This window comes from Bombina bombina, chromosome 7, assembly GCF_027579735.1.
Source record: "Bombina bombina isolate aBomBom1 chromosome 7, aBomBom1.pri, whole genome shotgun sequence".
NCBI lineage: Eukaryota > Metazoa > Chordata > Amphibia > Anura > Bombinatoridae > Bombina > Bombina bombina.
Window position 1 is genome coordinate 484,945,759 of NC_069505.1, and position 23,834 is coordinate 484,969,592.

The window sequence follows — 23,834 nt, forward strand, 5'->3', positions numbered from 1 at the left end:
CTGGGATATGAACCGCAGAGATTAGACAGGAGCTGGATTCCGCCCAAACCAAAATTCGAGATACTTCTTTCATAGCCAGAGGACTGTGAGTCCCTCCTTGATGATTGATGTATGCCACAGTTGTGACATTGTCTGTCTGAAAACAAATGAACGATTCTCTCTTCAGAAGAGGCCAAAACTGAAGAGCTCTGAAAATTGCACGGAGTTCCAAAATATTGATCGGTAATCTCACCTCCTGAGATTCCCAAACTCCTTGTGCCGTCAGAGATCCCCACACAGCTCCCCAACCTGTGAGACTTGCATCTGTTGAAATTACAGTCCAAGTCGGAAGCACAAAAGAAGCCCCCTGAAATAAACGATGGTGATCTGTCCACCATGTTAGAGAGTGTCGAACAATCGGTTTTAAAGATATTAATTGAGATATCTTCGTGTAATCCTTGCACCATTGCTTCAGCATACAGAGCTGAAGAGGTCGCATGTGAAAACGAGCAAAGGGGATCGCGTCCGATGCAGCAGTCATAAGACCTAGAATTTCCATGCATAAGGCTACCGAAGGGAATGATTGTGACTGAAGGTTTCGACAAGCTGCAATCAACTTTAGACGTCTCTTGTCTGTTAAAGACAGAGTCATGGACACTGAATCCATCTGGAAACCCAGAAAAGTTACCCTTGTCTGAGGAATCAATGAACTTTTTGGTAAATTGATCCTCCAACCATGATCTTGAAGAAACAACACAAGTCGATTCGTATGAGATTCTGCTAAATGTAAAGACTGAGCAAGTACCAAGATATCGTCCAAATAAGGAAATACCACAATACCCTGTTCTCTGATTACAGACAGCAGGGCACCGAGAACCTTTGTAAAAATTCTTGGAGCTGTAGCTAGGCCAAACGGCAGAGCCACAAATTGGTAATGCTTGTCCAGAAACGAGAATCTCAGGAACTGATAATGATCTGGATGAATCGGAATATGCAGATATGCATCCTGTAAATCTATTGTGGACATATAATTCCCTTGCTGAACAAAAGGTAAGATAGTTCTTACAGTTACCATTTTGAACGTTGGTATCCTTACATAACGATTCAATATTTTTAGATCCAGAACTGGTCTGAAAGAATTCTCCTTCTTTGGTACAATGAAGAGATTTGAATAAAACCCCATCCCCTGTTCCGGAACTGGAACTGGCATAATTACTCCAGTCAACTCTAGATCTGAAACACATTTCAGAAATGCTTGAGCTTTTACTGGATTTACTGGGACACGGGAAAGAAAAAATCTCTTTGCAGGAGGTCTCAACTTGAAACCAATTCTGTACCCTTCTGAAACAATGCTCTGAATCCAAAGATTGTGAACAGAATTGATCCAAATTTCCTTGAAAAAACGTAACCTGCCCCCTACCAGCTGAGCTGGAATGAGGGCCGCACCTTCATGTGGACTTAGAAGCAGGCTTTGCCTTTCTAGCTGGCTTGGATTTATTCCAGACTGGAGATGGTCTCCAAACTGAAACTGCTCCTGAGGATGAAGGATCAGGCTTTTGTTCTTTGTTGAAACGAAAGGAACGAAAACGATTATTAGCCCTGTTTTTACCTTTAGATTTTTTATCCTGTGGTAAAAAAGTTCCTTTCCCACCAGTAACAGTTGAAATAATGGAATCCAACTGAGAACCAAATAATTTGTTACCCTGGAAAGAAATGGAAAGTAAAGTTGATTTAGAAGCCATATCAGCATTCCAAGTTTTAAGCCATAAAGCTCTTCTAGCTAAAATAGCTAGAGACATAAACCTGACATCAACTCTGATAATATCAAAAATGGCATCACAGATAAAATTATTAGCATGCTGAAGAAGAATAATAATATCATGAGAATCACGATGTGTTACTTGTTGCGCTAAAGTTTCCAACCAAAAAGTTGAAGCTGCAGCAACATCAGCCAAAGATATAGCAGGTCTAAGAAGATTACCTGAACACAGATAAGCTTTTCTTAGAAAGGATTCAATATTCCTATCTAGAGGATCCTTAAACGAAGTACCATCTGACGTAGGAATAGTAGTACGTTTAGCAAGGGTAGAAATAGCCCCATCAACTTTAGGGATCTTGTCCCAAAATTCTAATCTGTCAGACGGCACAGGATATAATTGCTTAAAACGTTTAGAAGGAGTAAATGAATTACCCAAATTATCCCATTCTTTGGAAATTACTGCAGAAATAGCATTAGGAACAGGAAAAACTTCTGGAATAACCACAGGAGCTTTAAATACCTTATCTAAACGTTTAGAATTAGTATCAAGAGGACCAGAATCCTCAATTTCTAAAGCAATTAGTACTTCTTTAAGTAAAGAACGAATAAATTCCATTTTAAATAAATATGAAGATTTATCAGCATCAACCTCTGAGACAGAATCCTCTGAACCAGAGGAATCATCAGAATCAGAATGATGATGTTCATTTAAAAATTCATCTGTAGGGAGAGAAGTTTTAAAAGATTTTTTACGTTTACTAGAAGGAGAAATAACAGACATAGCCTTCTTTATGGATTCAGAAACAAAATCTCTTATATTATCAGGAACATTCTGCACCTTAGATGTTGAAGGAACTGCAACAGGCAATGGTACTTTACTAAAGGAAATATTATCTGCTTTAACAAGTTTGTCATGACAATCAATACAAACAACAGCTGGAGGAATAGCTACCAAAAGTTTACAGCAGATACACTTAGCTTTGGTAGATTCAGCACTTGACAGCGATTTTCCTGTAGTATCTTCTGACTCAGATGCAACGTGAGACATCTTGCAATATGTAAGAGAAAAAACAACATATAAAGCAAAATTGATCAAATTCCTTAAATGACAGTTTCAGGAATGGGAAAAAATGCCAAAGAACAAGCTTCTAGCAACCAGAAGCAATAAAAAAAAGAGACTTAAATAATGTGGAGACAAAAGCGACGCCCATATTTTTTTCGCGCCAAATAAGACGCCCACATTATTTGGCGCCTAAATGCTTTTTGGCGCCAAAAATGACGCCACATCCTGAACGCCGACATTTTTGGCGCAAAATAACGTCAAAAAATGACGCAACTTCCGGCGACACGTATGACGCCGGAAACGGAAATAGAATTTTTGCGCCAAAAAAGTCTGCGCCAAGAATGACGCAATAAAAACATAATTTATGTAAGAACTTACCTGATAAATTCATTTCTTTCATATTAGCAAGAGTCCATGAGCTAGTGACGTATGGGATATACATTCCTACCAGGAGGGGCAAAGTTTCCCAAACCTCAAAATGCCTATAAATACACCCCTCACCACACCCACAATTCAGTTTAACGAATAGCCAAGAAGTGGGGTGATAAAAAAGTGCGAAAGCATATAAAATAAGGAATTGGAATAATTGTGCTTTATACAAAATCATAACCACCACAAAAAAAGGGCGGGCCTCATGGACTCTTGCTAATATGAAAGAAATGAATTTATCAGGTAAGTTCTTACATAAATTATGTTTTCTTTCATGTAATTAGCAAGAGTCTATGAGCTAGTGACGTATGGGATAATGACTACCCAAGATGTGGATCTTTCCACACAAGAGTCACTAGAGAGGGAGGGATAAAATAAAGACAGCCAATTCCTGCTGAAAATAATCCACACCCAAAATAAAGTTTAACGAAAAACATAAGCAGAAGATTCAAACTGAAACCGCTGCCTGAAGTACTTTTCTACCAAAAACTGCTTCAGAAGAAGAAAATACATCAAAATGGTAGAATTTAGTAAAAGTATGCAAAGAGGACCAAGTTGCTGCTTTGCAGATCTGGTCAACCGAAGCTTCATTCCTAAACGCCCAGGAAGTAGAAACTGACCTAGTAGAATGAGCTGTAATTCTGAGGCGGAGTTTTACCCGACTCAACATAGGCAAGATGAATTAAAGATTTCAACCAAGATGCCAAAGAAATGGCAGAAGCTTTCTGGCCTTTTCTAGAACCGGAAAAGATAACAAATAGACTAGAAGTCTTACGAAAAGATTTCGTAGCTTCAACATAATATTTCAAAGCTCTAACATCCAAAGAATGCAACGATTTCTCCTTAGAATTCTTAGGATTAGGACATAATGAAGGAACCACAATTTCTCTACTAATGTTGTTGGAATTCACAACTTTAGGTAAAAATTCAAAAGAAGTTCGCAACACCGCCTTATCCTGATGAAAAATCAGAAAAGGAGACTCACAAGAAAGAGCAGATAATTCAGAAACTCTTCTGGCAGAAGAGATGGCCAAAAGGAACAAAACTTTCCAAGAAAGTAATTTAATGTCCAATGAATGCATAGGTTCAAACGGAGGAGCTTGAAGAGCTCCCAGAACCAAATTCAAACTCCAAGGAGGAGAAATTGACTTAATGACAGGTTTTATACGAACCAAAGCTTGTACAAAACAATGAATATCAGGAAGAATAGCAATCTTTCTGTGAAAAAGAACAGAAAGAGCAGAGATTTGTCCTTTCAAGGAACTTGCGGACAAACCCTTATCTAAACCATCCTGAAGAAACTGTAATATTCTCGGTATTCTAAAAGAATGCCAAGAAAAATGATGAGAAAGACACCAAGAAATATAAGTCTTCCAGACTCTATAATATATCTCTCTGGATACAGATTTACGAGCCTGAAACATAGTATTAATCACAGAGTCAGAGAAACCTCTTTGACCAAGAATCAAGCGTTCAATCTCCATACCTTTAAATTTAAGGATTTCAGATCCTGATGGAAAAAAGGACCTTGAGACAGAAGGTCTGGTCTTAACGGAAGAGTCCACGGTTGGCAAGAGGCCATCCGGACAAGATCCGCATACCAAAACCTGTGAGGCCATGCCGGAGCTACCAGCAGAACAAACGAGCATTCCTTCAGAATCTAGGAGATTACTCTTGGAAGAAGAACTAGAGGCGGAAAGATATAGGCAGGATGATACTTCCAAGGAAGTGATAATGCATCCACTGCCTCCGCCTGAGGATCCCGGGATCTGGACAGATACCTGGGAAGTTTCTTGTTTAGATGAGAAGCCATCAGATCTATTTCTGGAAGTTCCCACATTTGAATAATCTGAAGAAATACCTCTGGGTGAAGAGACCATTCGCCCGGATGCAACGTTTGGCGACTGAGATAATCCGCTTTCCAATTGTCCATACCTGGGATATGAACCGCAGAGATTAGACAGGAGCTGGATTCCGCCCAAACCAAAATTCGAGATACTTCTTTCATAGCCAGAGGACTGAGTCCCTCCTTGATGATTGATGTATGCCACAGTTGTGACATTGTCTATCTGAAAACAAATGAACAACTCTCTCTTCAGAAGAGGCCAAGACTGAAGAGCTCTGAAAATTGCACGGGGTTCCAAAATATTGATCGGAAATCTCACCTCCTGAGATTCCCAAACCCCTTGTGCCGTCAGATACCCCCACACAGCTCCCCAACCTGTAAGACTTGCATCTGTTGAGATTATAGTCCAGGTCGGAAGAACAAGAAGCCCCCTGAACTAAACGATGGTGATCTGTCCACCATGTCAGAGAGTGTCGTAAAATCGGTTTAAAGATATTAATTGAGATATCTTTGAGTAATCCCTGCACCATTGGTTCAGCATACAGAGCTGAAGAGGTCGCATGTGAAAACGAGCAAAGGAGATCGCATCTGATGCGGCAGTCCTAAGACCCAACATTTCCATGCATAAGGCTACCAAAGGGAATGATTGTGACTGAAGGTTTTGACAAGCTGATATCAATGTTAAACTTCTCTTGTCTGACAAGGACAGAGTCATAGACACTGAATCTATCTAGAAACCTAAAAAGGTTGCCCTTGTCTGAGGAATCAATGAATTGATTGGTAAATTGATCCTCCAACCATGAACTTGAAGAAACAACACAAGTCGATTCGTATGAGATTCTTCGAAAATGAGAAGACTGAGCAAGTACCAAGATATCGTCCAAATAAGGAAATACCAAAACCCTGTTCTCTGATTACAGAAAGAAGGGCACCGAGAACCTTTGAAAAAAATTCTTGGAACTGAGGCTAGGCCAAACGGTAGAGCCAAAAAACTGGTAATGCTTGTCTAAAAAGAGAATCTCAGACACTAAAAGTGATCTGGATGAATCGGAATATGCAGATACACATCCTGTAAATCTATTGTAGACATATAATGCCCTTGCTAAACAAAAGGCAGGATAGTCCTACAGTAACCATCTTGAATGTTGGTATCCTAACATAACGATTCAATAATGATAGATCCGGAACTGGTCTGAAGGAATTGACCTTCTTTGGTACAATGAAGAGATAAAATAAAACCCCAGCCCCTGTTCCAGAACTGGAACTGGCATAAATACTCCAGCCAACTCTAGATCTGAAACACATTTCAGAAATGCTGAGCCTTTGCTGTGTTAACTGGGACACGGGAAAGAAAAAAATCTCTTAGCAGGAGACCTTAACTTGAAGCCAATTCTGTACCTTTCTGAAACAATGTTCTGAAACCAGAGATTGAGAACGGAATTGATCCAAATTTCTTTGAAGAAAACGTAATCTGCCCCATACCAGCTGAGCTGGAATAAGGGCCGCACCTTCATAGGTACTTAGGAGCTGGCTATAGGTTTCTATAAGGCTTGGATATATTCCAAACTGGAAATAGTTTCCAAACTGATACCGCTCCTGAGGATGAAGGATCAGGCTTTTGTTCCTTGTTGTGAGGAAAGGAACGAAAATGATTATTTACCCTGGAAAGAAAGGGAAAGCAAAGTTGACTTAGAAGACATATCAGCATTCCAAGTTTAATCCATAAAGCTTTTCTAGCTAAAATAGCTAGAGACATATACCTGACATCAACTCTAATGATATCAAAAGATGGTATCACCAATAAAATTATTAGCATGTTATAGAATAATAATAATGCTATCAAATTATGATCCGTTACTTGTTGCGCTAAAGCTTCTAACCAAAAAGTTGAAGCTGCAGCAACATCCGCTAAAAATATAGCAGGTCTAAGAAGATTACCTGAACATAAGTAAGCTTTTCTTAGAAAGGATTCAATTTTCCTATCTAAAGGATCCTTAAATGAAGTACTATCTGCCGTAGGAATAGTAGTACATTAGCAGGAGTAGAGACAGCCCCATAACCTTAGGGATTTTTGTCCCAAAAAACTCTAATCTGTCAGATGGCACAGGATATAATTGCTTAAACGTCTAGAAGGAGTAAATAAATTACCCAAATTATTCCATTCCCTGGAAATTACTTCAGAAATAGCATCAGGGAGATAACACTTCTGGAATAACTACAGGAGATTTAAAAACCTTATTTAAACGTTTACATTTAGTATCAAGAGGACCAGAATCCTCTATTTCCAATGCAAATAATACTTCTTTAAGTAAAGAACGAATAAATTCCATCTTGAACAAATACAAAGATTTATCAGCATCAACCTCTGAGACAGAAACCTCTGAACCAGAAGAACCATTATCAGTATCAGAATGATGATGTTCATTTAAAAATTCATCTGAAAAAAGAGAAGTTTTAAAAGACTTTTATGTATACTAGAAGGAGAAATAACAGACATAGCCTTCTTAATGGATTTAAAAAATAAAATCTCTTATGTTATCAGGAACACTCTGAAAATTAGATGTTGACGGAACAGCAGCAGGTAATGTAACAGTACTAAAGGAAATTTTATCTGCATTAATAAGTTTGACATGACATGCAATACAAACAACAGCTGGAGAAACAGATACCAAAAGTTTATAGCAGATACACTTAGCTTGGTAGCTCCAGCACTGGGCAGTGATTTTCCTGAAGTATCTTCTGACTCAGTTGCAACGTGGAACATCTTGCAATATGTAAAAGAAAAAAACAACATATAAAGCAAAATTGATCAAATTCCTTAAATGACAGTTTCAGGAATGGGAAAAAAATGCCAGTGAACAAGCTTCTAGCAACCAGAAGCAATAAATAATGTGACTTAAATAATGTGGAGACAAAAGTGACGCCCATATTTTTTAGCGCCAAAAAAGACGCCCACATTATTTGGCGCCTAAATGCTTTTGGCGCCAAAAATGACGCCACATCCGGAACGCCGACATTTTTGACGCAAAAAACGTCAAAAAATGACGCAACTTCCGGCGACACGTATGACGCCGGAAACAGAAAAAAAAATTTGCGCCAAAAAAGTCCGCGCCAAGAATGACGCAATAAAATTAAGCATTTTCTGCCCCCGCGAGCCTAACAGCCCACAGGGAAAAAGTCAAATTTTTTAAGGTAAGAAAAAATGATTGAAACAAATGCATTTATCCCAAATATGAAACTGACTGTCTGAAAAATAAGGAATGTTGAACATTCTGAGTCAAGGCAAATAAATGTTTGAATACATATATTTAGAACTTTATAAACAAAGTGCCCAACCATAGCTTAGAGTGTCACAGAAAATAAGATTTACTTACCCCAGGACACTCATCTACATGTTTGTAGAAAGCCAAACCAGTACTGAAACGAGAATCAGCAGAGGTAATGGTATATATAAGAGTATATCGTCGATCTGAAAAGGGAGGTAAGAGATGAATCTCTACGACCGATAACAGAGAACCTATGAAATAGACCCCGTAGAAGGAGATCACTGCATTCAAATAGGCAATACTCTCCTCACATCCCTCTGACATTCACTGCACGCTGAGAGGAAAACCGGGCTCCAACTTGCTGCGGAGCGCATATCAACGTAGAATCTAGCACAAACTTACTTCACCACCTCCATCGGAGGCAAAGTTTGTAAAAACTGAATTGTGGGTGTGGTGAGGGGTGTATTTATAGGCATTTTGAGGTTTGGGAAACTTTGCCCCTCCTGGTAGGAATGTATATCCCATACGTCACTAGCTCATGGACTCTTGCTAATTACATGAAAGAAATGAAGCATTTTCAGCCCCCGCGAGCCTAACAGCCCACAGGGAAAAAGTCAAATTTTAAGGTAAGAAAAATGTTAATTTAAAATGCATTATCCCAAATATGAAACTGACTGTCTGAAAATAAGGAAAGTTGAACATTCTGAGTCAAGGCAAATAAATGTTTGAATACATATATTTAGAACTTTATAAACAAAGTGCCCAACCATAGCTTGGAGTGTCACAGAAAATAAGACTTACTTACCCCAGGACACTCATCTACATATAGCAGATAGCCAAACCAGTACTGAAACGAGAATCAGCAGAGGTAATGGTATATATAAGAGTATATCGTCGATCTGAAAAGGGAGGTAAGAGATGAATCTCTACGACCGATAACAGAGAACCTATGAAATAGACCCCGTAGAAGGAGATCACTGCATTCAAATAGGCAATACTCTCCTCACATCCCTCTGACATTCACTGCACGCTGAGAGGAAAACCGGGCTCCAACTTGCTGCGGAGCGCATATCAACGTAGAATCTAGCACAAACTTACTTCACCACCTCCATCGGAGGCAAAGTTTGTAAAACTGAATTGTGGGTGTGGTGAGGGGTGTATTTATAGGCATTTTAAGGTTTGGGAAACTTTGCCCCTCCTGGTAGGAATGTATATCCCATACGTCACTAGCTCATGGACTCTTGCTAATTACATGAAAGAAATTGGGGATATCTGCATATGGAGCATATAGATAGCCGTTTGCTTTGTAATAACTGTTGCAGTTATTTTCCTTCAGGGATAGCCAGAGATAGCCAGCAGCAGCCTCTATGCTTGGGGTTAAATCATCTGATCTCACCCCTCCCCTTTTTTGATCATTACCCATCATTGGTTAGATTGGAAACGAACAAAACGGAAGCTTGTCTCGGATTGGATATCTGGAATATCTAATCAGATTGGCCCTTAACGGAGCTGAGCATGTTCACCATGGAAATGCATCTTTTGTTTTTTCTTCTAATTCCCTTAACTGTCCTACTGGATTTTGGCCCTCTGGTGGCAGCATGACAAACACAAACAAATTCACATTTAACTATTTCTAGACAGTGAAAGAAAATATTTCTTTAAAATGTGTAACAAATACCATAATTTTCTTACATTAGTAAGTTATATGTTTATATGTACTGTATTATATCACATTATTTATTCTGATCAATTTGACATGAAACACAGTATGCCCTTAACACCATATCATATCAAAACAACTATACTGCTAATTATTCCAAAATTGGTAGTATTTAAGCTCCTGATATATTGCATTTATGCAAATACAGCATGTTACATTTATGTGTATTTCTTCCTTAATATATGAATCTTGTCTACGTAGATCTGAAATAAAAGTAAATGTTAATAATCACTTCTCTTCAGGTCCATAAACATCTATTCATGTTCTTAAATACACAGAGGCTAAGACATTTTATGTTTTCAAAATATGTATATATATATATATATATATATATATATATATATATATATATATATATACACACACATACATACACACACACATCTATTTCTATGCAGTATCTTGTATTTATTATCCTTTAGCCCCATCTGGAAAAACAGGAAAACATGTTGCATATATGTAATATCCCATAAATAGTCTCATATCCATTAAAATATATATATTTTCCTAGGAGTATATTTTATTTGAAATCTAAATACAGTTGTTTTAAACAGTGAGATTTGTAATTATAATGTAAGCCATGTGCTTCCATTGTGTGTTATCCTCCCCCAGACGCAACGTCTACATTATGTATATCAGAGTTGCACAGCAGGGGTCATTTGCACCTGAGTGTAAGGCTGAAGCTCTCACAAAAACATGTAACTTTAAACAAGACTAACAGGCACCGTTGTACAAGGTTAGGAGATCCTATCACACATTTCCAGGCAATAAAACCCATGGCCTTTTGAAATGGCTGGTAAATGTAATCAAACCAAATGTCTTATTCTCATTTGTGTGTGTAGCATAATTTTACATGCTGAGTGGGGGAGAACTAAACATGATTGAAGTCCGTTTCTCTGAAAGAAATGAATTATTTTCTACTGACCAGTCAGATATCTGATTAAATATATATATTTATTAACCTTGAAATATATATATTTATTAACCTTACATATAACCTTGACAGAGTTGAATGTTGGGATTTAAGTATATCAATTGTGATATCTGAGTATAATCCCTGCACCACTGATTCAGCATACAAAGCTGTAGAGGTCTCATAAGAAAACGAGCAAAGGGGGTCACGTCCGATGCTGCAGTCATGAGACATAAAACTTCCATGCATATAGCCACTGAAGGGAATGATTTGACAAGCTGAAACCAATTTCATTTGTCTCTTGTCTGTTAAAGACAGAGTCATGGACACTGAATCTATCTGGAAACCTAAAAAGGTGACCCATATCTGAGGAATCAAGAAACTCTTTGGTAAATTGATCCTCCAACCATGTCTTTGAAGAAAATATCCCACAAGTAAGGACGAAATCCGTGGACTCGTATCTTGTAGAAGAAGCAACACTAGTTGATTTGTGTGAGATTCGGCTAAATGTAAAGACTAAGCTAGTACCAACTTATTGTCCAAATAAGGAAACACTGCAATACCCTGCTCTCTGATTACAGATAGAAGGGCACGAGAACCTTCAAAAAGATCAATGAAGCTGTTGCTAGGCCAAATGGAAGAGTGAAAAAACATAATTTATGTAAGAACTTACCTGATAAATTCATTTCTTTCATATTAACAAGAGTCCATGAGCTAGTGACGTATGGGATATACATTCCTACCAGGAGGGGCAAAGTTTCCCAAACCTCAAAATGCCTATAAATACACCCCTCACCACACCCACAAATCAGTTTAACGAATAGCCAAGAAGTGGGGTGATAAGAAAAAAAGTGCGAAGCATATAAAATAAGGAATTGGAATAATTGTGCTTTATACAAAAAAATCATAACCACCACAAAAAAGGGTGGGCCTCATGGACTCTTGTTAATATGAAAGAAATGAATTTATCAGGTAAGTTCTTACATAAATTATGTTTTCTTTCATGTAATTAACAAGAGTCCATGAGCTAGTGACGTATGGGATAATGACTACCCAAGATGTGGATCTTTCCACACAAGAGTCACTAGAGAGGGAGGGATAAAATAAAGACAGCCAATTCCTGCTGAAAATAATCCACACCCAAAATAAAGTTTAACAAAAAACATAAGCAGAAGATTCAAACTGAAACCGCTGCCTGAAGAACTTTTCTACCAAAAACTGCTTCAGAAGAAGAAAATACATCAAAATGGTAGAATTTAGTAAAAGTATGCAAAGAGGACCAAGTTGCTGCTTTGCAGATCTGGTCAACCGAAGCTTCATTCCTAAACGCCCAGGAAGTAGAAACTGACCTAGTAGAATGAGCTGTAATTCTTTGAGGCGGAATTTTACCCGACTCAACATAGGCAAGATGAATTAAAGATTTCAACCAAGATGCCAAAGAAATGGCAGAAGCTTTCTGGCCTTTCCTAGAACCGGAAAAGATAACAAATAGACTAGAAGTCTTACGGAAAGATTTCGTAGCTTCAACATAATATTTCAAAGCTCTAACAACATCCAAAGAATGCAATGATTTCTCCTTAGAATTCTTAGGATTAGGACATAATGAAGGAACCACAATTTCTCTACTAATGTTGTTGGAATTCACAACTTTAGGTAAAAATTCAAAAGAAGTTCGCAACACCGCCTTATCCTGATGAAAAATCAGAAAAGGAGACTCACACGAAAGAGCAGATAATTCAGAAACTCTTCTAGCAGAAGAGATGGCCAAAAGGAACAAAACTTTCCAAGAAAGTAATTTAATGTCCAATGAATGCATAGGTTCAAACGGAGGAGCTTGAAGAGCTCCCAAAACCAAATTCAAACTCCATGGAGGAGAAATTGACTTAATGACAGGTTTTATACGAACCAAAGCTTGTACAAAACAATGAATATCAGGAAGAATAGCAATCTTTCTGTGAAAAAGAACAGAAAGAGCGGAGATTTGTCCTTTCAAAGAACTCGCGGACAAACCCTTATCTAAACCATCCTGAAGAAACTGTAAAATGATGAGAAAGACACCAAGAAATATAAGTCTTCCAGACTCTATAATATATCTCTCGAGATACAGATTTACGAGCCTGTAACATAGTATTAATCACGGAGTCAGAGAAACCTCTATGACCAAGAATCAAGCGTTCAATCTCCATACCTTTAAATTTAAGGATTTCAGATCCGGATGGAAAAAAGGACCTTGAGACAGAAGGTCTGGTCTTAACGGAAGAGTCCATGGTTGGCAAGATGCCATCCGGACAAGATCCACATACCAAAACCTGTGAGGCCATGCCGGAGCTATTAGCAGAACAAACGAGCATTCCCTCAGAATCTTGGAGATTACTCTTGGAAGAAGAACTAGAGGCGGAAAGATATAGGCAGGATGATACTTCCAAGGAAGTGATAATGCATCCACTGCCTCCGCCTGAGGATCCCGGGATCTGGACAGATACCTGGGAAGTTTCTTGTTTAGATGAGAGGCCATCAGATCTATCTCTGGGAGCCCCCACATTTGAACAATCTGAAGAAATACCTCTGGGTGAAGAGACCATTCGCCCGGATGCAACGTTTGGCGACTGAGATAATCCGCTTCCCAATTGTCTACACCTGGGATATGAACCGCAGAGATTAGACAGGAGCTGGATTCCGCCCAAACCAAAATTCGAGATACTTCTTTCATAGCCAGAGGACTGTGAGTCCCTCCTTGATGATTGATGTATGCCACAGTTGTGACATTGTCTGTCTGAAAACAAATGAACGATTCTCTCTTCAGAAGAGGCCAAAACTGAAGAGCTCTGAAAACTGCACGGAGTTCCAAGATATTGATCGGTAATCTCACCTCCTGAGATTCCCAAACTCCTTGTGCCGTCAGAGATCCCCACACAGCTCCCCAACCTGTGAGACTTGCATCTGTTGAAATTACAGTCCAGGTCGGAAGAACAAAAGAAGCCCCCTGAATTAAACGATGGTGATCTGTCCACCACGTTAGAGAGTGCCGAACAATCGGTTTTAAAGATATTAATTGATATATCTTCGTGTAATCCCTGCACCATTGGTTCAGCATACAGAGCTGAAGAGGTCGCATGTGAAAACGAGCAAAGGGGATCGCGTCCGATGCAGCAGTCATAAGACCTAGAATTTCCATGCATAAGGCTACCGAAGGGAATGATTGAGACTGAAGGTTTCGACAGGCTGTAATCAATTTTAGACGTCTCTTGTCTGTTAAAGACAAAGTCATGGACACTGAATCTATCTGGAAACCCAGAAAGGTTACCCTTGTTTGAGGAATCAAAGAACTTTTTGGTAAATTGATCCTCCAACCATGATCTTGAAGAAACAACACAAGTCGATTCGTATGAGACTCTGCTAAATGTAAAGACGGAGCAAGTACCAAGATATCGTCCAAGAAAAATATGATAATTAAAGCATAATCCCAAATATGAAACTGACTGTCTGGAAATAAGGAAAGTTGAACATTCTGAGTCAAGGCAAATAAATGTTTGAATACATATATTTAGAACTTTATAAATAAAGTGCCCAACCATAGCTTAGAGTGTCACAGAAAATAAGACTTACTTACCCCAGGACACTCATCTACATGTTTGTAGAAAGCCAAACCAGTACTGAAACGAGAATCAGTAGAGGAAATGGTAAATATAAGAGTATATCGTCGATCTGAAAAGGGAGGTAAGAGATGAATCTCTACGACCGATAACAGAGAACCTTATGAAATAGACCCCGTAGAAGGAGATCACTGCATTCAATAGGCAATACTCTCCTCACATCCCTCTGACATTCACTGCACGCTGAGAGGAAAACCGGGCTCCAACTTGCTGCGGAGCGCATATCAACGTAGAATCTAGCACAAACTTACTTCACCACCTCCCTTGGAGGCAAAGTTTGTAAAACTGATTTGTGGGTGTGGTGAGGGGTGTATTTATAGGCATTTTGAGGTTTGGGAAACTTTGCCCCTCCTGGTAGGAATGTATATCCCATACGTCACTAGCTCATGGACTCTTGTTAATTACATGAAAGAAATTGGTAATGCATGTCTAGAAAAGAGAACCTCAGAAACCGATAGTGGTCTGGATTTATTGGAATGTGAAGATATGCATCCTGTAAGTCTATCGTGGACATATAATGACCTTGCTGAACAAAAGGCAAAATAGTTCTCATAGTCACCATCTTGAAAGTTGGGACTCTTACAAAATGATTCAAAAACTTTAGATCCAGAACTGGCCTGAATGAATTTTCTTTCTTTTGGACAATGAATAGATTTGAATAAAACCCCAGACCCTGTTCATGAAACGGAACTGGAATTATTACACCTGAAAGCTCTAGATCTGAAACACACTTCAGAAAAGCCTGAGCCTTCACCAGATTTGCTGGAACGTGAGAGAGAAATTATCTTCTCACAGGAGGTCTTACTCTGAATCCTATTCGATACCCTTGAGAGACAATACTCTGAATCCACTGATTTTGAACAGAATCTGCCCAAATGTCTTGGAATAATTTCAATCTGCCCCCCACCAGCTGAACTGTATCATGGGCCGCACTTTCATGCAGACTTGGGGGCTGGCTTTGATTTCTTAAAAGGCTTGGATTTATTCCAACTTGAAGGTTTACAGTTGGAACCAGAGTCTTTACAAAAACGATTAGAAGCTTTAGATTTACCCTTAGATCTTTTATCCTGAGGCAAAAAACTTCCTTCCCCCTAGTGATAGTTGAAATAATTGAATCCAACTGAGAACCAAATAAATTGTTACCTTGGAAAGAAAGAGATAGTAATATAGACTTAGATACCATGTCAGCATTCCAAGATTTGAGCCATAAAGCTCTTCTAGCTAAAATAGCTAAAGACATAGATTTAACATCAATTTTAATGATATCAAAAATAGAATCACAGATAAAATGTTGAAGCAAATGAACAATGCTAGACAAATCAGGATCTGTTTCTTGTTGCGCTAAGCTATCCAACCAAAAGGTTGATGCAGCCGCAACATCAGCCATAGAAATGGCAGGCCTGAAATCTAGTATAGGGAAACCAGCAATATCTTCAAGCAATGCAATGCAAATGCAGACATGAGCTCACTGCTAGCTCCAAAGTACATCCAATAAAACAAAATTTATGCTTACCTGATAAATTACTTTATTTTACGATATGACGAGTCCACGGATTTCATCCTTACTTGTGGCATATTAACCTCCTGCCAACAGGAAGTGGCAAAGAGAACCACAGCAGAGCTGTATATATAGCCCCACCCCTTCCCCTCCACCCTCAGTCATTCGGCCGAAGGTTATAGGAAGAGAAAAGGAAAGGCTAAAAAGGTGCAGAGGTGACTGAAGTTTTCAAAAAATAAACCTGTCTTTAAATAACAGGGAGGGCCGTGGACTCGTCATATCGTAAAAGAAAGTAATTTATCAGGTAAGCATAAATTTAGTTTTCTTTTACAAAGATATGACAAGTCCACGGATTTCATCCTTACTTGTGGGAAACCAATACCAAAGCAATAGGACACGGATGAAAGGGAATGACAAGACAGGAACCTAAACAGAAGGCACCACTGCTTGAAGAACCTCTCTCCCAAAGATAGCCTCAGAAGAAGCAAAAGTATCAAATTTGGAAAATTTGGAAAAAGTGTGAAGAGTCGACCAAGTCGCAGCCTTACAAATCTGTTCCACAGACGCATCGTTTTTAAAAGCCCATGTGGAAGCCACAGCCCTAGTAGAATGAGCCGTAATTCCTTCAGGAGGCTGCTGTCCAGCAGTCTCATATGCCAGGCGGATGATACTTCTCAGCCAAAAAGAAAGAGGTAGCCATAGCTTTCTGACCCCTATGCTTTCCAGAATAAACAATGAATAATGAAGATGATTGACAGAAATCCTTAGTTGCCTGTAAGTAAAACTTTAAGGCACGGACCACATCCAAGTTATGTAACAGACGCTCCATCTTAAAAGAAGGATTAGGACACAATGAAGGAACAACAATTTCCTGATTAAAATTCTTATTTGAAACAACATTAGGAAGGAACCCAGGTTTGGTACGTAAAACCACCTTTTCAGAATGAAATATGAGATAAGGCGAATCACACTGTAATGCTGAAAAGCTCAGAAACTCTTCGAGCAGAAGAAATAGCAACCAAAAACAGAACTTTCCAAGATAATAGTTTAATATCTATGGAATGCATAGGTTCAAACTGAACCCCTTGCAGAACTCGAAGAACTAAATTCAAACTCCAGGGAGGAGTAATAGGTCTAAAGACAGGCTTAATTCTAGATAGAGCCTGACAAAAAGACTGAACATCTGATACATTTGCCAAACGTTTGTGAAACAGAATTAACAAAGCTGAAATTTGTCCCTTTAAGGAACTTGCTGATAACCCTTTCTCCAATCCTTCTTGGATAAAAGACAAAATCCTAGGAATCCTAACTTTACTCCATGAGTAACCCTTGGATTCACACCAATAAAGATATTTACGCCATATCTTATGATAGATCTTTCTAGTGACAGGCTTTCTAGCCTGTATCAAAGTATTGATAACTGAATCAGAGAATCCTCGCTTCCATAAAATCAAGCGTTCAATCTCCACATAGTCAGTTGCAGAGAAATTAGATTTGGATGTTGGAAAGGACCTTGAATGAGAAGGTCCTGTCTCAACGGAAGTTTCCACGGTGGCAGAGAGGACATGTCCACTAGATCCGCATACCACATGGCCACGCAGGCGCTATCAGGATCACTGAAGCTCTCTCCTGTTTGATTCAAGCAATCACGCGTGGGAGGAGAGGAAACGGCGGAAACACATAAGATAGGCTGAACCACCAAGGTACTGCCAAGGCATCTATCAGTTCGGCCTGAGGATCCCTTGACCAGGATCCGTATCTTGGAAGCTTGGCATTCTGACGAGATGCCATCAAATCCAATTCCGGTCTGCCCCATCTGAGAATCAATGAGGCAAATACCTCCGGGTGAAGTTCCCACTCCCCCGGATGAAAAGTCTGTCGACTTAGAAAATCTGCTTCCCAGTTCTCTACCCCTGGGATGTAGATCGCTGACAGATGACAAGAGAGGGCCTCTGCCCAACTGATTATCTTGGATACGTCTATCATCGCTAAGGAACTCCTTGTTCCCCCCGATGATTGACATATGCCACAGTCGTTATGTTGTCAGACTGGAATCTGATTAATTGGGCCGAAGCCAACTGAGGCCACGCCTGAAGCGCATTGAATATTGCTCTCAGTTCTAGAATATTGATTGGAAGTAGAGACTCCACCTGAGTCCAAACACCCTGAGCCTTCAGGGAGTTCCAAACTGCACCCCAGCCCAGAAGGCTGGCATCTGTTGTCACTATCACCCACAAGGGTCTGTGGAAACACGTCCCCTGGGACAGATGATCTGGCGACAACCACCAAAGAAGAGAGTTTCTGGTCTCTAGATCCAGAATTTTCTTTGGAGATAAATCTGCATAATCCCCATTCCACTGACCGAGCATGCACAGTTGCAGTGGTCTGAGATGAAAGCGAGCAAACGGAATGATGTCCATTGCCGCTACCATTAATCCGACTACCTCCATACACTGAGCCACTGATGGCCGAGGAATAGACAGAAGTGCTCGGCAAGCATTCAAAATCTTTGATTTTCTGACCTCCGTCAGAAATACTTTCATGGCTACCGAGTCTATCAGAGTTCCCAAGAAAGGAACCCTTGTCTGTGGAACAAGTGAACTCTTCTCTATGTTCACCTTCCAGCCGTGAGTTCTCAGAAAAGACAACACTGTGTCCGTGTGAGATTTTGTCAGATGATATGTTGACGCCTGAATCAGAATATCGTCCAGATAAGGTGCCACCGCTATCCCTTGCGGTCTGAGAACTGCCAAAGGAGAGCCTAGAACCTTTGTGAAGATTCTGGGTGCTGTGGCCAACCCGAAAGGAGGAGCCATGAACTGATAATGTTTGTCCAAGAAGGCAAACCTTAGAAACCGACGATGATCTTTGTGGATTGGAATATGAAGGTAAACAGCCTTCAAATCCACAGTAGTCATATATTGACCCTCCTGGATCATTGGCAAAATGGTTCAAATTTTCTCCATCTTGAATGATGGAACTCTTAGAAATTTGTTTAGACACTTGAGGTCCAAAATGGGTTTGAACGTTCTCTCTTTTTTGGGGACCACAAATAGGTTTGAGTAAAACCCCTGTCCCTGTTCCAATTTTGGAACAGGACAGATTACTCTCATAGTAAAAAGGTCTATTACACAGCGTAAGAACGCCTCTCTCTTTATCTGGTTTGCAGATAATTTTGAAAGATGAAATCTCCCTCTTGGGAGAAAATCCTTGAATTCCAATTAATAACCGTGGGTCACTATTTCTAGTGCCCAGGAATCCTGAACATCTCTCGCCCAAGCCTGAGCAAAGAAAGAAAGTCTGCCCCCTACTAGATCTGGTCCCGGATCGGGGGGCCACCCCTCCATGCTGCTTTGTGGAAGAAGAAGTGGGGGGTCCTCCTTTAAAGTTCCGAAAGACACTCTGCACTAGTCTTTGTGGCCCCCAGAAAATACAGAACTTGTAGTATTGCCACGTCAGCAATGTTTTCCTAGACAGTTATGAGTTGCACATGTTGTATTGTGTACTGGGAGGAGCATGCATTGTGCCCCTGGATAGGACATAAATAATGCCCATGATCAGCACTGTCTATGTTCCTCCTTGTGCACCCTGCAACATGTGTAACTGATAAGAACTAAGGATATGAGTCATACTTTTGTGGTCCCAGGAAAAAGCAGGGGGCTTTGGGGACTTCTGATGTATGGACAAACAAGGTGCACACAATAAAATAAAAAACAACTCTGCAAAAAAAAAAAAAAAAAGTTCCGAAAGAAACGAAAATTATTCTGTTTACCCCTCATTTAACCGACCTATCCTGAGGTAGGGCATGGCCCTTACCTCCTCTAATATCAGAAATTATCTCCTTCAATTCTTGCCCAAAAAAGGGTCTTACCTTTAAAGGGAATAGCTAAAAGCTTATGTTTTGATGACACATCAGCAGACCAAGATTTGAGCCACAATGCTCTACGTGCTAAAATATCAAATCCTGCATTTTTTGCTGCTAATTTAGCAATTTGAAAAGCGGCATCAGTAATAAAAGAATTAGCTAGCTTAAGAGCCTTAATTCTATCTAGAATGTCATCTAATGGAGTCTCAACCTTAAGAGACTCTTCTAGAGTCTCAAACCAAAAAGCTGCTGTAGTAGTTACTGGAACAATGCAAGCCGTAGGTTGTAAAAGAAATCCCTGATTAACAAATAATTTCTTTAGTAGACCCTCTAATTTCTTATCCATAGGATCCTTGAAAGCACAACTATCCTCAATGGGTATAGTAGTACGCTTAGCTAGGGAAGACATAGCTACTTCTACCTTAGGGACCGTTTGCCATGAGTCCCTAATGGTATCTGATATAGGAAACATTTTCTTAAAATTAGGAGAGGGAGAAAATGGTATACCTGGTCTATCCCATTCCTTACTAATAATTTCAGAAATTCTCTAAGGAACCGGAAAAACATCATTGTAAGTAGGAACTTTCAAATATTTATCCATTTTACACAATTTCTCTGGAGGAATCACAATAGGATCACAATCATCCAGAGTCGCTAAAACCTCCCTAAGCAACAGGCGGAGGTGTTCAAGCTTAAATTTAAATGACATAGCATCCGAATCTGTCTGAGGCAAAACATTCCCTGAATCAGAAATTTCACCCTCAGACAGCAATTCCCTGATCCCCAACTCAGAGCACTGTGAGGGAACATCGGAAATAGCTAATAAAGCATCAGAGGATTCAGTATTTACATTAATACTTGACCTACTGCGTTTACCCTGCAACACTGGTAATTTAGACAATACCTCTGTAAGTGTAGTTGACATAACTGCAGCCATCTCCTGCAGAGTAAAGGAATTAGACGCACTAGAAGTACTAGGCTTCGCTTGTGTGGGCATAAAAGGTTGTGACACTTGGGGAGAATTGGATGGTATATCCTGATTCTCTTCAGACTGAGAATCATCCCTAGGCACACTTACTTTATTTAAAATATGCTTTTTACATTGTAAAGCCCTTTCAGTACAAAAGTTACACAATGTTAGAGGGGGTTGCACAATAGCTTCTAAACACATAGAACAATGAGAAACCTCAATGTCAGACATGTTGGACAGACTAGTAATACCACAAAGTAAACACTTATTTATAGCATAAAATAAACATTAGAAAAACCGTGTACTGTGCCTTTAAGAAAAGAAAAAGTGAACAATTTTTCCAAAATGCACAAAAAACGTTAATTATTCCAAAATTTAACTTAAAGGGACATGAAACCCAATTTTTTTCTTTCATGATTTAGAAAGAGCATACACTTATAAACAACTTTCTAATTTACTTCTATTATCTATTTTGCTTCATTCTCTTGATATTCTATGCCGAAAAGCTTATCTAGATATGCTTAGTAGCTGCTGATTGGTAGCTGCACATAGATGCTTCCTGTGATTGGTTCACTGTGTGCATTGCTATTTCTTCATTAAAGTATATCTAAAGAATAAAGCAAATTAGGTAATAGAAGTAAATTTGAATGTTGTTTAAAATTATATTCTCTACCTTAATCATGAAAGAAAATGTTTGGGTATAGTGTCCCTTTAATATCGTTGGTTAATCCAAAAATTACTGCACCCAGAAGCAAGGGCAGAAATAAGGCTTTAGAAGTACTTATATCAACATGTGGTCAAAAGATAGATAAAAATACACTCTGCACCTCGCCACAGCTCTGCTGTGGTGCCTACCTGCCCCCAGGGTACTTCGAATCAAGTTTCCAACCCTTCAGATCGGCTACACAGTCCAGGAGCCACTGAGTTACTGTTTGCTGCTGCTAAGCCTGAAGAAATTGCGCCAAAATAGGCTCCGCTCCTTAAGGTCAAAAGTCAGAGTAGGCCCAAACAACACCGCATGGAAATGCAGTTATGCACTAAAGTAAAAATACACACACAATATAACAAGCATAAAACCAATAAGTTTTAAGTGCCAAAAATAAAAAACATAAAACATTGTTTTTTATATTGTCTCCCATGTCACATAATGCCCAAATATCACTAATGATAAATATAAAATAGGGACTTTAGTAACACCTCTCTTATTAAAATAGGTTTTACTGCTTACCCCATTCCCAAACAGGGAAATAATGCCAGACAGTTCTGATACACCAAGTCTCCTCAGAAAAAAAGGCTGCACATACCTTAATGCTGCTTGTAGCATGAAATCGGTCTCCACACTGAAGATGTCTCAAGGTTACCTTCAGAAGTCTTGTGGGAACCAGCGTGGATCTTAGTTACAAATGCTAAGATCATCAAACCTCAGGGCAGAAATCATCTTCCATATCCCCCTGAGGAAAATAGTACTCACCGGTACCATTTAAAATAAAAAACTTCTTGATTGAAGAAACTAAAACTAACACCTCACTTTACCATGTCTTCCTAGTATAACACAGGCAAAGAGAATGACTGGGGGTGGAGGGGAAGGGGGGGGGCTACATATACAGCTCTGCTGTGGTGCTTTTTGCCACTTCCTGTTGGCAGGAGGTTAATATCCCACAAGTAAGGATGAAATCCGTGGACTCGTCATATCTTTGTAAAAGAAACAAAGGTGTCCACAGCATAAGCTTCCAAATCGTTTCTTTATTTAGAGAAGGATTCAAAGGTACAAAAATAGCAGTAACGTTTCAGGTTATACACCCTTAGTCATACAATTGTATGACTAAGGGTGTATAACCTGAAATGTTACTGCTATTACTTCCCTAAATAAAGAAAAGATTTGAAAGCTTATGCTGTTGACACCTTTGTTTATTAGGCCTAAGAATATAGCCAGAATATAAATAAGCTTTCCTTAGATAAGATTCAAGTTTCCGATCTAAAGGATCTTTAACCCCTTAACGACTGAGGACGTGCAGGGTACGTCCTCAGAAAAAAGGCAGTTAATGCCTGAGAACGTACCCTGCACGTCCTCAGTGTGGAAAGCAGCTGGAAGCGATCCTGCTCGCTTCCAGATGCTTTCCGGTTATTGCAGTGATGCCTCGATATGGAGGCATCCTGCAATAACCTTTTTAAGTCATCCGGTGCAGAGAGAGCCACTCTGTGGCCCTCTCTGCACCGGAGATCGGTGGCTCCCTGCGTTGGTGGGTGGGAGCCGGACCGGGAGGCGGGTGGCGGCCATCGATGGCCCTGTTGATGTGAAGGGGGGCGGGATCGTGGGCGGGGGTGGCTGGGGGCGCGCACGCGTGCACGGGAGGGTGGGGGCGGGAGCGTGCACAGGGAGGGAGCGGGTGGGAACCGCTACACTACAGAAAATGTGGAAATAAAAAATATAAAAAAAATGTCAAAAAAAAAAAAAAAAAAACGATCAGCAAGGTGGTGGGGGTTTGTCTGTGTGTGTGTGTGGGGGGGGGGGAAGCTACACTACAGAAAAAAAAAACCAAACAAAAAAAAAAGCACTTTTTATTGTAAACTGGGTACTGGCAGACAGCTGCCAGTACCCAAGATGGCCCCCAATAAGGCAGAGGGGAGGGTTAGAGAGCGGTTTTGGGGGGGGGATCAGGGAGGTTGGGGGCTAAGGGGGGGATCCTACACAGTAGCATATGTAAATATGCTAAAAAAAAATTCATTTTTTTTTTTTTTAAAACCCTTTTATTTTAGTACTGGCAGACTTTCTGCCAGTACTTAAGATGGCGGGGACAATTGTGGGGTGGGGGAGGGAAGGGAGCTGTTTGGGAGGGATCAGGGGGTGGGATGTGTCAGATGGGAGGCTGATC